Raw genomic sequence first — 15,596 nt, forward strand, 5'->3', positions numbered from 1 at the left:
AAAAATTCACACCGCTGATCCTTCTATGCAGAGCCCGATAGCTAGGTGACGCAATCTACTGTGCAACTCCTTACAGCTAGGCGCTGCACAGGTGTAGCGCCTGAGTGTTACTAGTGTACGGTGCCTTGCTGTGAGGCGCTGCACATTAAAGGTCAGTTGGGAGAAATATTTTTAAAAACAGTTTAATTTGTGATATAGTTTCGTCCTGAGGTTAAATTTGTGTCTTTTGCCCTGCTTGTACCAGCGCTTCTGCTAGTGGCCTAGTACTAGTATGTACTGTACATCAGCTGCTGCGTGGTCGTTTCTTTTTTTAAGCGAAATATGCAAGGGATCGGGCATGCATAAAATAAAATTAGAGGCGGTGTCGACTAGAGAAAAAAAATTGAGGAATTTTTTCTACAACACTATATAACAAATACTCCCTCTGTAAACTAGTATAAGAGCGTTTAGATCAGATCTAGACGTTCTTATATTGGTTTACGAAGGGAGTGCATTTTAATCTAGTGTGAAATGAGGAATTCCCTCTTACATATCTATACATGTTTGGGAGCTCCACTTAGATGAATGCCTCTTTGGTTGGTACTGTAGATTTTTATATTTTGTAGAAAATGGGTATGGCGTTTTATCAATCCCAGATGCTGAACCGTCGAGAACGCTGGTGCTACATACAGAGGATCAGGTATTTGTTTCCCTTATTTCCACCACTTCTGTTTTGAAACCAATTCTAATCCGTTGGAAGAGGTCCAGAGATGATCCGCCCGAGACTGAGAGGGAGGGGTTTTTCTTCCACACAAGTCACAGTCTGCCCATGACCCGCTGAACTCAGCCTCGCAACCTCTATCTCAGCCAGAGCCAAGTCACCGTCAGAATGCACATTGCAGACCCCACCTCTTGACCACGGTGCTCTCTTCTTGGCGACAAGTATGAATGCGGTTGCACCGGCAGCAAGACCCCTCTCGTCGATGGCCATTACTATAATCTAGTGCAAAGATGCTCCGTTAGATATCTATATCTATACTACTATTAAAAGAGCAAACATAAACTTCTCTAAAGCCACACAACAAACTGTACACGGAATAATCAGAACCTTCTGATTAAATTAACTTAAACATATCCTACCGTCCATATTATGTCAATGGTCAGCGAAATAGATCAACGTCTCAGATTAAATGTTCTGCCAAGCAGACGCTATCATCTGCCAATTCTCCGCGCTCCGCATCCCTCGATCCCGCGGCCCACCTGCCTGATTTATGGAACAAAATTAGTGGATCTCCCTCGCTCGCATGATTCCCTTAATTATGAAAACAACCAAAGATTTTTCTTGTTTCTCTCCACTTCTGTCTCCCAAAAATAACTGCTCCCTCCCCTCGCCCGCTCACCTCTCCCCACGGCCGCGTCGTGTCCACCGCCGCCCCCACGCGACGCAGGCGGGGATCTCCTCCCAAGTTCCCCTCTTCTCCCTCTTCACCATCCCACACGATAAGCGGGCAGCAGAGGACGAAAATGGCGACCACCATCTCTCTCCTCTCCCTCGCCCCGCTCCGACTCACCCACCGCTGCCTCCTCTCCCTCACCCCCGGCAGGCCTCACGTTTCCATACGCTCGCCTCGAAGGACGCAGCCGCCTCAACCGTCTCCGGGCCCGGAGTGAGTGCGAGGAGTAGGCTGCTCTTGGTGCTCGACCGGGCGCTCATGGACGAGGAGCAAGACTGCCGCAAGTGCGCCCAGGTGCAGCACAAGGGCATCGAGGCGGACATCCTGCTGCTTTCTCCACCCCCTCGCCGTCGCCTCTCCGGAACTTCCTCTGGCCTGGGGACATCCTGCTGCTGTCTCCACCCCGTCCAGTCTTCGTCCGGCCTTCTTATCTCCTTCCTCTCTTTGAGGTATGCATGAGCAGCTAGATGGGTTGTTTCTTCTCATCCACTGCGGCCTCAATTCTCTTTCTTTTTAAACCAAATCGATCAATTCGAGTAGGGTAGGGATGGGGCCTTTGTAGGGGAACGTTGCAGAAAACAAAAATTTTCCTACTCGTTTCACCAAGATCCATCTATGAGTTCATCTAGCAACGAGACATCGGATGCATCTACATACCTTTGTAGATCGTGTGCGGAAGCGTTCAAAGAACGGTGATGACGTAGTCGAACACGACGTGATTCAAATCACCGATGACCAAGCGCCGAACGGACGGCACCTCCGCGTTCAACACACGTACGGGACGGGAGACGTCTCCTCCTTCTTGATCCAGCAAGGGGGAAGGAGAGGTTGATGAAGATCCAGCAGCACGACGGCGTGGTGATGGATGCAGGGCGTCACAGTAGCAGGGCTTCGCCTATACTACGAGAGAGAGACGTAACGGGGAGAGAGGGAGGCGCCAGGGGCTGGGGTATGAAGTCCCTCCTCTCCCCCACTATATATAGGAGGGCCAAGGGGGGGTGGTGCGCAGCCTAGGAGATCCAATCTCCTAGGTGCGGCAGCCAAGGGGAGGTTTCCCTCCCCCCCAAGGCACCTAGAGGTGCCTTCCACCACTTGGACTCTTCCATTAAGTGGAACCCTAGGCGCATGGGCTTTTGGGGCTGGTGCCCTTGGCCCATCTAGGCCAAGGCGCACCCCCTACAGCCCATGTGCCCCCCCGGGACAGGTGGCCCCACCCGGTGGGCCCCCGGGACCCCTCCGGTGGTCCCGGTACAATACCGATAACCCCGAAACTTGTCCCGATGGCCGAAACAGCACTTCCTATATATAATTCTTTACCTCCGGACCACTCCGGAACTCCTCGTGACGTCCGGGATCTCATCCGGGACTCCGAACAACATTCGGGTTACTGCATATACATATCTTCACAACCCTAGCGTCACCGAACCTTAAGTGTGTAGACCCTACGGGTTCGGGAGACAAGCAGACATGACCGAGACGACTCTCCGGTCAATAACCAACAGCGGAATCTGGATACCCATGTTGGCTCCCACATGCTCCACGATGATCTCATCGGATGAACCACGATGTCGAGGATTCAATCAACCCCGTATGCAATTCCCTTTGTCAATCGATATACTACTTGCTCGAGACTCGATCGTCGGTATCCCAATACCTCGTTCAATCTCGTTACCGGCAAGTCACTTTACTCGTACCGTAATGCATGATCCCGTGACCAGACACTTGGTCACTTTGAGCTCATTATGATGATGCATTACCGAGTGGGCCCACTGATACCTCTCCGTCATACGGAGTGACAAATCCCAGTCTTGATCCATGTCAACTCAACAGACACTTTCGGAGATACCCGTAGTCTACCTTTATAGTCACCCAGTTACGTTGTGACGTTTGGTATACCCAAAGCACTCCTACGGTATCCGGGAGTTACACGACCTCATGGTCTAAGGAAAAGATACTTCGACATTGGAAAACTCTAGCAAACGAACTATACGATCTTGTGCTATGTTTAGGATTGGGTCTTGTCCATCACATCATTCTCCTAATGATGTGATCTCGTTATCAATGACATCCAATGTCCATAGTCAGGAAACCATGACTATCTGTTGATCAACGAGCTAGTCAACTAGAGGCTTACTAGGGACATGTTGGTGTCTGTCATTCACACATGTATTACGATTTCCGGATAACACAATTATAGCATGAATAAAGACAATTATCATGAACAAGGAAATATAATAATAAAGCTTTTATTATTGCCTCTAGGGCATATTTCCAACAGTCTCCCACTTGCACTAGAGTCAATAATCTAGTTACATTGTGATGAATCGAACACCCATGGAATTCTGGTGTTGATCATGTTTTGCCCTAGGGAGAGGTTTAGTCAACGGATCTGCTACATTCAGGTCCGTATGTACTTTACAAATCTCTATGTCTCCATCTTGAACATTTTCACGAATGGAGTTGAAGCGACGCTTGATGTGCCTTGTCTTCTTGTGAAACCTGGGCTCCTTGGCAAGTGCAATAGCTCCAGTGTTGTCACAAAAGAGTTTGATTGCCCCCGACGCATTGGGTATGACTCCTAGGTCGGTGATGAACTCCTTCACCCATATTGCTTCATGTGCTGCCTCCGAGGCTGCCATGTACTCCGCTTCACATGTAGATCCTGCCACGACGCTTTGCTTGCAACTGCACCAGCTTACTGCCCCACCATTCAAAATATACACGTATCCGGTTTGTGACTTAGAGTCATCCAGATCTGTGTCGAAGCTAGCGTCGACGTAACCCTTTACGACGAGCTCTTCGTCACCTCCATAAACGAGAAACATTTCCTTAGTCCTTTTCAGGTACTTCAGGATATTCTTGACCGCTATCCAGTGTTCCTTGCCGGGATTACTTTGGTACCTTCCTGCCAAACTTACGGCAAGGTTTACATCAGGTCTGGTACACAGCATGACATACATAATAGAACCTATGGCTGATGCATAGGGGATGACGCTCATCTCTTCTATATCTTCTGCCGTGGTCGGACATTGAGCTGAGCTCAATTTCACACCTTGCAACACAGGCAAGAACCCCTTCTTAAACTGATCCATATTGAACTTCTTCAATATCTTATCAAGGTATGTGCTTTGTGAAAGACCTATGAGGCGTCTCGATCTATCTCTATAGATTTTGATGCCTAATATATAAGCAGCTTCTCCAAGGTCCTTCATTGAAAAACTCTTATTCAAGTAGGCCTTGATGCTGTCCAAGAGTTCTATATCATTTCCCATCAAAAGTATGTCATCTACATATAGTATGAGAAATGCTACAGAGCTCCCACTCACTTTCTTGTAAACGCAGGCTTCTCCATAAGTCTGCGTAAACCCAAACACTTTGATCATCTCATCAAAGCGAATGTTCCAACTCCGAGATGCTTGCACCAGCCCATAAATCGAGCGTTGGAGCTTGCACACCTTGTCAGCATTCTTAGGATCAACAAAACCTTCCGGCTGCATCATATACAATTCTTCCTTAAGGAAACCATTAAGGAATGCCGTTTTGACGTCCATTTGCCATATCTCATAATCGTAGAATGCGGCAATTGCTAACATGATTCGGACGGACTTTAGCTTTGCTACCGGTGAGAAAGTATCATCGTAGTCAACCCCTTGAACTTGTCGATAACCCTTAGCGACAAGCCGAGCTTTATAGATGGTCACATTACCATCCGCGTCTGTCTTCTTCTTAAAGATCCATTTATTTTCTATGGCTCGCCGTTCAACGGGCAAGTCAGTCAAAGTCCATACTTCATTTTCATACATGGATCCTATCTCGGATTTCATGGCTTCTAGCCATTTGTCGGAATCCGGGCCCACCATCGCTTCTTCATAGTTCGAAGGTTCACTGTTGTCCAACAACATGATTTCCAAGACAGGGTTGCCGTACCACTCTGGTGCGGAACGTGTCCTTGTGGACCTTCGAATTTCAGTAGAAGCTTGATCAGAAGTATCTTGATCATTATCATTAACTTCCTCTCTAGTCGGTGCAGGCACCTCAGGAACATTTTCTTGAGTTGCGCCATTTTCCGGTTCAAGAGGTAATACTTCATCAAGCTCTACTTTCCTCCCACTTACTTCTTTCGAGAGAAACTCTTTCTCTAGAAAGGACCCATTCTTGGCAACAAAGATCTTGCCTTCGGATCTGAGGTAGAAGGTGTACCCAATAGTTTCTTTTGGGTATCCTATGAAGACGCATTTTTCCGACTTGGGTTCGAGCTCTTCAGGTTGAAGTTTCTTGACATAAGCATCACATCCCTAAACTTTTAGAAACGACATCTTAGGTTTCTTCCCAAACCATAATTCATACGGTGTCGTCTCAACGGATTTCGACGGAGCCCTATTTAAAGTGAATGTGGCAGTCTCTAAAGCATAGCCCCAAAAAGATAGCGGTAAATCGGTAAGAGACATCATAGATCGCACCATATCTAATAGAGTGCGATTACGACGTTTGGACACACCGTTACGCTGAGGTGTTCCAGGCGGCGTGAGTTGTGAAACTATTCCACATTTTCTTAAGTGTGTGCCAAATTCGTGACTCAAGTATTCTCCTCCACGATCTGATCGTAGAAACTTGATTTTCCTGTCACGTTGATTCTCAACCTCACTCTGAAATTCCTTGAACTTTTCAAAGGTTTCGGACTTGTGTTTCATTAAGTAGATATACCCATATCTACTTAAATCATCAGTGAGCGTGAGAACATAACGATAGCCACTGCGAGCCTCAACACTCATTGGACCGCACACATCAGTATGTATGATTTCCAATAAATTGGTTGCTCGCTCCATTGTTCCTGAGAACGGAGTCTTGTTCATCTTACCCATGAGGCATGGTTCGCACGTGTCAAATGATTCATAATCAAGAGACTCTAAAAGTCCATCCGCATGGAGCTTCTTCATGCGTTTGACACCTATGTGACCAAGGCGGCAGTGCCACAAGTATGTGGGACTATCATTATCAACCTTACATCTTTTGGTACTCACATTATGAACATATGTAGTATTACGTTCGAGATTCATAAAGAATAAACCATTCACCATAGGAGCATGACCATAAAACATATCTCTCATATAAATAGAACAACCATTATTCTCGAATTTAAATGAGTAGCCATCTCGAATTAAACGAGATCCCGATACAATGTTCATGCTCAAAGCTGGCACTAAATAACAATTATTAAGGTTTAAAACTAATCCCGAAGGTAGATATAGAGGTAGCGTGCCGACGGCGATCACATTGACCTTGGAACCATTCTCGACACGCATCGTCACCTCGTCCTTTGCCAGTTTCCGCTTATTCCGCAGCCCCTGCTTTGAGTTACAAATGTGAGCAACTGCACCGGTATCAAATACCCAGGAGCTACTACGGACACTAGTAAGGTACACATCAATTACATGTATATCACATATACCTTTTGTTTTGCCGGCCTTCTTGTCTGCTAAGTATTTAGGGCAGTTCCGCTTCCAGTGACCGCTTCCCTTGCAATAAAAGCACTCAGTCTCGGGCTTGGGTCCATTCTTTGGCTTCTTCCCGGCAGCTTGCTTGCCGGGCGCGACAACTTCCTTGCCGTCCTTCTTGAAGTTCTTTTTACCCTTGCCTTTCTTAAACTTAGTGGTTTTATTGACCATCAACACTTGATGTTCCTTCTTGACTTCTACCTCCGCTGATTTCAGCATTGAGAACAACTCAGGAATGGTCTTTTGCATCCCCTGCATGTTGAAATTCATCACAAAGCTCTTGTAGCTTGGTGGAAGCGACTGGAGGATTCTGTCAATGACCGCATCATCCGGGAGATTAACTCCCAGCTGAGACAAGCGGTTATGTAACCCAGACATAGTGAGTATGTGCTCACTGACAGAACTATTTTCCTCCATCTTACAGCTGAAGAACTTATCGGAGACTTCATATCTCTCGATCCGGGCATGAGCTTGAAAAACCATTTTCAGCTCTTCGAACATCTCGTATGCTCCATGTCTCTCAAAACGTTTTTGGAGCCCCGGTTCTAAGCTGTAAAGCATGCCGCACTGAACGAGGGAGTAGTCGTCAACACGTGTCTTCCAAGCGTTCATAACGTCTTGGTTCTGTGGGACGGGAGCTTCACCTAGCGGTGCTTGTAGGACATAATCTTTCTTGGCAGCTATGAGGATGATCCTCAGGTTCCGGACCCAGTCCGTATAGTTGCTGCCATCGTCTTTCAGCTTGGTTTTCTCTAGGAACGCGTTGAAGTTGAGGACTACGTGGGCCATTTGATCTACAAGACACATTGTAAAATATTTTAGACTAAGTTCATGATAATTAAGTTCATCTAATCAAATTATTAATGAACTCCCACTTAGATTAGACATCCCTCCAGTCATCTAAGTATTACATGATCCGAGTTAACTAGGCCGTGTCCGATCATCACGTGAGACGGACTAGTCAACATCGGTGAACATCTTCATGTTGATCGTATCTTCTATACGACTCATGCTCGACCTTTCGGTCTTCTGTGTTCCGAGGCCATGTCTGTACATGCTAGGCTCGTCAAGTCAACCTAAGTGTTTGCATGTGTAAATCTGTCTTACACCCGTTGTATGTGAACGTCTGAATAAAACACCCGATCATCACGTGGTGTTTTGAAACAGCGAACTGTCGCAACGGTGCACAGTTAGGGGGAACACTTCTTGAAATTAGTATGAGGGATCATCTTATTTACTACCGTCGTTCTAAGTAAACAAGATGTAAAACATGATAAACATCACATGCAATCAAATAATAACCGTGACATGATATGGCCAATATCACATAGCTCCTTTGATCTCCATCTTGGGGCTCCACGATCATCTTGTCACCGGCTTGACACCATGATCTCCATCATCATGATCTCCATCATCGTGTCTCCATGAAGTTGCTCGCCAACTATTACTTCTACTACTATGGCTAATGCATTTAGCAATAAAGTAAAGTAATTTACATGGCGTTTCTCAATGACACGCAGGTCATACAAAAAATAAAGACAACTCCTATGGCTCCTGCCGGTTGTCATACTCATCACATGCAAGTCGTGATTCCTATTACAATAGCATGAACATCTCATACATCACATATAGATCATTCATCATTCATCACAACTTTGGCCATATCATATCACAAACCACTTGCTGCAAAAACAAGTTAGACGTCCTCTAATTGTTGTTGCAAGTTTTACGTGGCTGAATTAGGGTTCTAGCAAGAACGTCTTCTTACCTACGTTAAAGCCACAACGTGATTTGTCAACTTCTATTTACCCTTCATAAGGACCCTGTTCATCGAATCCGCTCCAACTAAAGTGGGAGAGACAGACACCCGCCAGCCACCTTATGCAACTAGTGCATGTTCGTCGGTGGAACCGGTCTCACGTAAGCGTACGTGTAAGGTTGGTCCGGGCCGCTTCATCCCACAATACCGCTGAAGCAAGATAAGACTAGTAGCGGCAAGAAAGTTGACAAATCTACGCCCACAACAAATTGTGTTCTACTCGCGCAAGAAGAACTACGCAACACGACGGCGTGGTGATGGATGCAGGGCGTCACAGTAGCAGGGCTTCGCCTATACTACGAGAGAGAGACGTAACGGGGAGAGAGGGAGGCGCCAGGGGCTGGGGTATGAAGTCCCTCCTCTCCCCCACTATATATAGGAGGGCCAAGGGGGGGTGGTGCGCAGCCTAGGAGATCCAATCTCCTAGGTGCGGCAGCCAAGGGGAGGTTTCCCTCCCCCCCAAGGCACCTAGAGGTGCCTTCCACCACTTGGACTCTTCCATTAAGTGGAACCCTAGGCGCATGGGCTTTTGGGGCTGGTGCCCTTGGCCCATCTAGGCCAAGGCGCACCCCCTACAGCCCATGTGGCCCCCCGGGACAGGTGGCCCCACCCGGTGGGCCCCCGGGACCCCTCCGGTGGTCCCGGTACAATACCGATAACCCCGAAACTTGTCCCGATGGCCGAAACAGCACTTCCTATATATAATTCTTTACCTCCGGACCACTCCGGAACTCCTCGTGACGTCCGGGATCTCATCCGGGACTCCGAACAACATTCGGGTTACTGCATATACATATCTTCACAACCCTAGCATCACCAAACCTTAAGTGTGTAGACCCTACGGGTTCGGGAGACAAGCAGACATGACCGAGACGACTCTCCGGTCAATAACCAACATCGGGATCTGGATACCCATGTTGGCTCCCACATGCTCCACGATGATCTCATCAGATGAACCACGATGTCGAGGATTTAATCAACCCTGTATGCAATTCCCTTTGTCAATCGATATACTACTTGCCCGAGATTCGATCGTCGGTATCCCAATACCTCGTTCAATCTCGTTACCGGCAAGTCACTTTACTCGTACTGTAATGCATGATCTCGTGACCAGACACTTGGTCACTTTGAGCTCATTATGATGATGCATTACCGAGTGGGCCCAGTGATACCTCTCCGTCATACGGAGTGACAAATCCCAGTCTTGATCCATGTCAACCCAACAGACACTTTCGGAGATACCCGTAGTCTACCTTTATAGTCACCCAGTTATGTTGTGACGTTTGGTATACCCAAAGCACTCCTACGGTATCCGGGAGTTACACGACCTCATGGTCTAAGGAAAAGATACTTCGACATTGGAAAACTCTAGCAAACGAACTATACGATCTTGTACTATGTTTAGGATTGGGTCTTGTCCATCACATCATTCTCCTAATGATGTGATCTCGTTATAATCCAATGTCCATAGTCAGGAAACCATGACTATCTGTTGATCAACGAGCTAGTCAACTAGAGGCTTACTAGGGACATGTTGGTGTGTGTCATTCACACATGTATTACGATTTCCGGATAACACAATTATAGCATGAATAAAGACAATTATCATGAACAAGGAAATATAATAATAAAGCTTTTATTATTGCCTCTAGGGCATATTTCCAACAGCCTTCACACGATTTCTATGCCAGATCCGTCCCTGGGTGTATTGTCCATGGTAGGATCATGCATGTTGTTGTGTTCCTTGATTCCATCTTCTGGATGATATGTGTGTTGGGGAACGTTGCAGAAAACAAAAAATTTCCTACGGTTTCACCAAGATCCATCTAGGAGTTCATCTAGCAACGAGTGATTGGATTGCATCTACATACCTTTGTAGATCACGCGCGGAAGCGTTCAAAGAACGGGGATGAGGAAGTCGTACTTGACGTGATCCAAATCACCGGAGATCCTAGCGCCGAACGGACGGCACCTCCGCGTTCAACACACGTACGGTCAGCGTAACGTCTCCTCCTTCTTGATCCAGCAAGGGGAAGGAGAGGTTGAGGAAGATGGCTCCAACAGCAGCACGACGGCGTGGTGGTGATGGAGTTGCAGTACTCCGGCAGGGCTTCGCCAAGCTCTATGGAGAAGGAGGAGGTGTTGGAAAGGGAGAGGGAGGCACCAAAGGCAAAGGTAAGAGGTCCTCCATCCCCCCCACTATATATAGGGGGGCCTAGGGGGCGCCGTCCCTAGGAGATGCAATCTCTTAGGGGGGGGGGCGGCGGCCAAGGGGTGGGGGGCTTGCCCCCCAAGCAAGGGGGCGCCCCCCCTTTAGGGTTTCCCCCACCCCAGGCGCATGGGCCCTAGGGGAAGTGGCGCCCCAGCCCACTTTGGGCTGGATCCCTTCCCACTTTAGCCCATGGGGCCCTCCGGGATAGGTGGGCCCACCCGGTGGACCCCCGGGACCCTTCCGGTGGTCTCGGTACAATACCGGTGACCCCGAAACTTGTCCCGACGGCCGAAATAGCACTTCCTATATATAATTCTTTACCTCCGGACCATTCCGGAACTCCTCGTGACATTCGGGATCTCATCCGGGACTCCGAACAACATTCGGGTTACTGCATATACATATCCCTAAAACCCTAGCGTCACCGAACCTTAAGTGTGTAGATCCTACGGGTTCGGGAGACATGTAGACATGACCGAGATCGCTCTCCGGTCAATAACCAACAGCGGGATCTGGATACCCATGTTGGCTCCCACATGCTCCTCGATGATCTCATCGGATGAACCACGATGTCGAGGATTCAAGCAACCTTGTATACAATTCCCTTCGTCAATCGGTATGTTATTTACCCGAGATTCGATCGTCGGTATCCCAATACCTCGTTCAATCTCGTTACCGGCAAGTCACTTTACTCGTACCGTAATGCATGATCCCGTGACCAGACACTTGGTCACTTTGAGCTCATTATGATGATGCATTACCGAGTGGGCCCACTGATACCTCTCCGTCATACGGAGTGACAAATCCCAGTCTTGATCCGTGTCAACCCAACAGACACTTTCGAAGATACCCGTAGTATACCTTTATAGTCACCCAGTTACGTTGTGACGTTTGGTACACCCAAAGCACTCCTACGGTATCCGGGAGTTACACGATCTCATGGTCTAAGGAAAAGATACTTGAAATTGGAAAACTCTAGCAAACGAACTATACGATCTTGTGCTATGTTTAGGATTGGGTCTTGTCCATCACATCATTCTCCTATTGATGTGATCTCGTTATCAATGACATCCAATGTCCATAGTCAGGAAACCATGACTATCTGTTGATCAACAAGCTAGTCAACTAGAGGCTTACTAGGGACATGTTGGTGTCTATTATTCACACATGTATTACGATTTCCGGATAACACAATTATAGCATGAATAAAGACAATTATCATGAACAAGGAAATATAATAATAATGCTTTTATTATTGCCTCTAGGGCATATTTCCAACAATGTGTATGATTGGTTCGCTCTCTTATCTTGCGTGGTTGCAAATTTCAGGGATCTTTTACAATGGATGATGCGTGATAGCTTGGTGCTTTTTATTATGGTAATACTAATAATTACTACTATGCATCTGAATACCCTCATGCGTACAATTGTTGTATGTTTCAGGAAAATATCAACTATTGATTTCCTCCTGATTAGCAACTCCATTGATGTGTTATATGTATTCAGAATGACTAATTCACATCTAGATGTTTTTTAAGGATGTCACATCTAAGTTGTCCACCACATGATTATTGGCTTTAAGATTCAGATTTGTGCAAATTGTTGTTGTTTTCTTTGACGTGAATTGTTGCTTTTTGTCATCGCTAAGGCCTGTGTCACACTATTGTCCTTGGGCTGTTTGCCCGATTGGCCTTTCCCTTTTCCTGTACGGGATCTCATTATGTGGGCTTTTATTTTTGTATATTATATATGCTGGTGCGCTCTGACATTTTTGTTTCTTTTTTTGTCTGAACCTAGGCCTTTTTGTACGGGCAGAATTGAACCGAGGGCCAAGAACTATCCTGGGCAATGTTAAATATATATAGCAATGCATATTTGCCCTATTCCGCATGGAGTAAAATTTAGCATAGCATTACAGTTATATTGGAACCTTCTGAATTTCGTAGAAACACAAGCTGCTAGCATAGTGGTGTGTAGGGGGAGGCCTGGAGCAGACATGTGATTGTTTTGCCGGGGCAGATATTAGGCACATCTGCAGGCAGCAGACTGTAGGCAAGGGCACATGGCAGTGTAGCGACATGGCCGGTGGCTTGCTGCTGTTGCGAGTGGGCTACCTAGAAGATGAACATGAAGAATATGGTGCCAGCAATGGCAAAGGGGAAGGCAGGGAGTGGTAAAGTGAAAGGTTAGTTTGAGGCTCCTTTTGAATTTCTATATTTGTGTACGTTAGCAGAGGAAAATGATAGTGTGCCACTCTGAAACGATAGTGTGATATTAGTGGTCTTTTCATGCTGTAAATTGCAGATTTGACAAGACACTTCGGCTTAATTTTTTTATTGTTATCTTAGTACTATTTTCATGTTGTAAATTTCAGATTTGACAAGGCACTTTGGCTTAATATTTTTTATGGTTGTATTTCAGAGAAATATTGAGGTGTGAAGTTAGTATACGAGATATAGATGCCCCACAAAATGTGTATTGTTGCGTAACTCTTGGCTCTCTACATCAGCCTTCAATCACATGAAGGTACACCCCGGTGCTGGGTATGTACATAAACTAAGTGCAAACGTGTAATCTATATGTATTCTTTTCAATGCTAATTTGATATTTGGCTTTACAAACTAACCTTGCAATTTAGTTAGAAACGATAAAGTTATTCAGAAATCCCTTGAAACATTCTCCAGCAAAATCAAATGAAGGGCATTGAAGTTCCTTTTTAATACGAGCCTCAAACTTATTGTATTCTGAAATCTGAATATGTTCCCATTGTTGCATCATTTAGTTATTCTTTATTACCTCATCTAGTAATGTTTCTTTTGTGCTTTCACTGAATTAAGAAAATAGTTTTTATAGCTTATCTATGTACTACTTATTAAAGTTTGATGGATTATGGTTGGAATGTGATGCTTATCTGCTCATTTTATTTTTTACAGTTTGTGATCACATCAGATTTGAGGTGTATTTATAACAATCACATAAATGGAAGGTTGCAGGATGATTTTGGAAATGTCAATGGCGTCAACAAAGACATCGGACAAGAGGTAAACACTTATCTATGTTTACCCTCTACTATTAGATTATACTGTTGAAATTGATTTTGCGACACAAATATGGTGAGTAGAATCTCACATTATATTTGTTGATTACATGTGTTGCACACTGTTCTATATGTATCGGCTCCCCTATCCATCCGGGGAGGGTATGCTCTTCTAATTATTATGATGATTTCCACATGTAGTAATGCTACTCTCAATGTTTTTTGCGTAACAATCTGACTATTTTGTATTGAAAACTTCGTAGTGGTTCTTCCAGTTAAGTTGAGCTTAAGACGTAGTGATTCTGGTTTGAAATTTCCTAAATGCATTTTCCAATCCAAAATTTCTTTTTCCAGATATGGACTCTTTTGCTAAGAAATAGGCCAATCTGCATTCAAAGTTAAATAAAATATATGGCCTTCTGTTGATAGATGGAATTACACACTGATGGATTGTGGTTTTTATTTTACTTATAGAAATAGCGAAACTGAATATTCTGTTTGCAACACAGCTATCATATATTCTAATTCAGACACAAGTGATGATACAACAATGCTCTTCGCCAAATTTCTAATTCAGGCGAGCATAGCTTAGCTTGGGACCATGCCCGTGCAACAGTTATTGTCATCTTCATGCCCCATATAAGTTGCTTCTGTCATGCATAGAAGACAAAGACGCCATCAACAGCAGCAACACACATAGTGAGGTCATTGCCTGACAGGATTTTGCTTTGAGCTGATTAGGCACCCCAGGCTTTACACTTTATGCTTCCGGCTCGTATGTTGTGTGGAATTGTGAGCGGATAACAATTTCACACAGGAAACAGCTATGACCATGATTACGCCAAGCTATTTAGGTGAGACTATAGAATACTCAAGCTTGAATATTGAAAAAAAAAATTGTGCATTACTTTGTATGTGCATTTGCACACATGCATATGATAATTCATGTCAGATTTGTTATGTGCTCTGTTTGCCACCAAAGTTAAGTGCACCTCCTTATTTTCAGATTACGATTTGAAGTCTTGTTTGAATAGCCCTATTTGTATTTGGTGGATTGTATCTATATACCATGTTAACAATAGATGTGACCTCATTTATTTTCACATTAATATTAAATGCCTCTTCAGTATATCAAAACGATCTTTCTCTATGAGGAGCCTGCAGTTTGTGATGTTGAAATTTTTCTTTAGGCAAATACACTACATAAAAAACATTCTATGCTGAGCACCCTGCAAAGGCAGATATGTACTCGGCATAGTATTTGTTCAGTGTAAAACTCTATGAAGTGCACTTGGCATACACCTAGCATGGTGTTTACTGAATGTATTTATTGGCTTTTGAAAGGAATCTTAAGATTCTTATGTTCAACTATAATTTATCTCCGAAAGCTCATTCTACAATACTTATATATAGATTCCCATTTATGAACATTTTTTTAAAAATTATACTAGGACATGGATTTTAAAATTTGGGTACTTTGAGCATATTCACATTTATATTTGATGAGGGACATGTGCGTGCCCATGCATGGTTACTAGTAGAAGAAAATCAGTCAAAGATGAGGAGCTCGGAGAGGCGGTCCGGTCCGTGTTTGTTTCCA

This window comes from Triticum urartu, chromosome 7 (genome assembly GCF_003073215.2).
Source record: "Triticum urartu cultivar G1812 chromosome 7, Tu2.1, whole genome shotgun sequence".
Taxonomy (NCBI): Eukaryota; Viridiplantae; Streptophyta; class Magnoliopsida; order Poales; family Poaceae; genus Triticum; species Triticum urartu.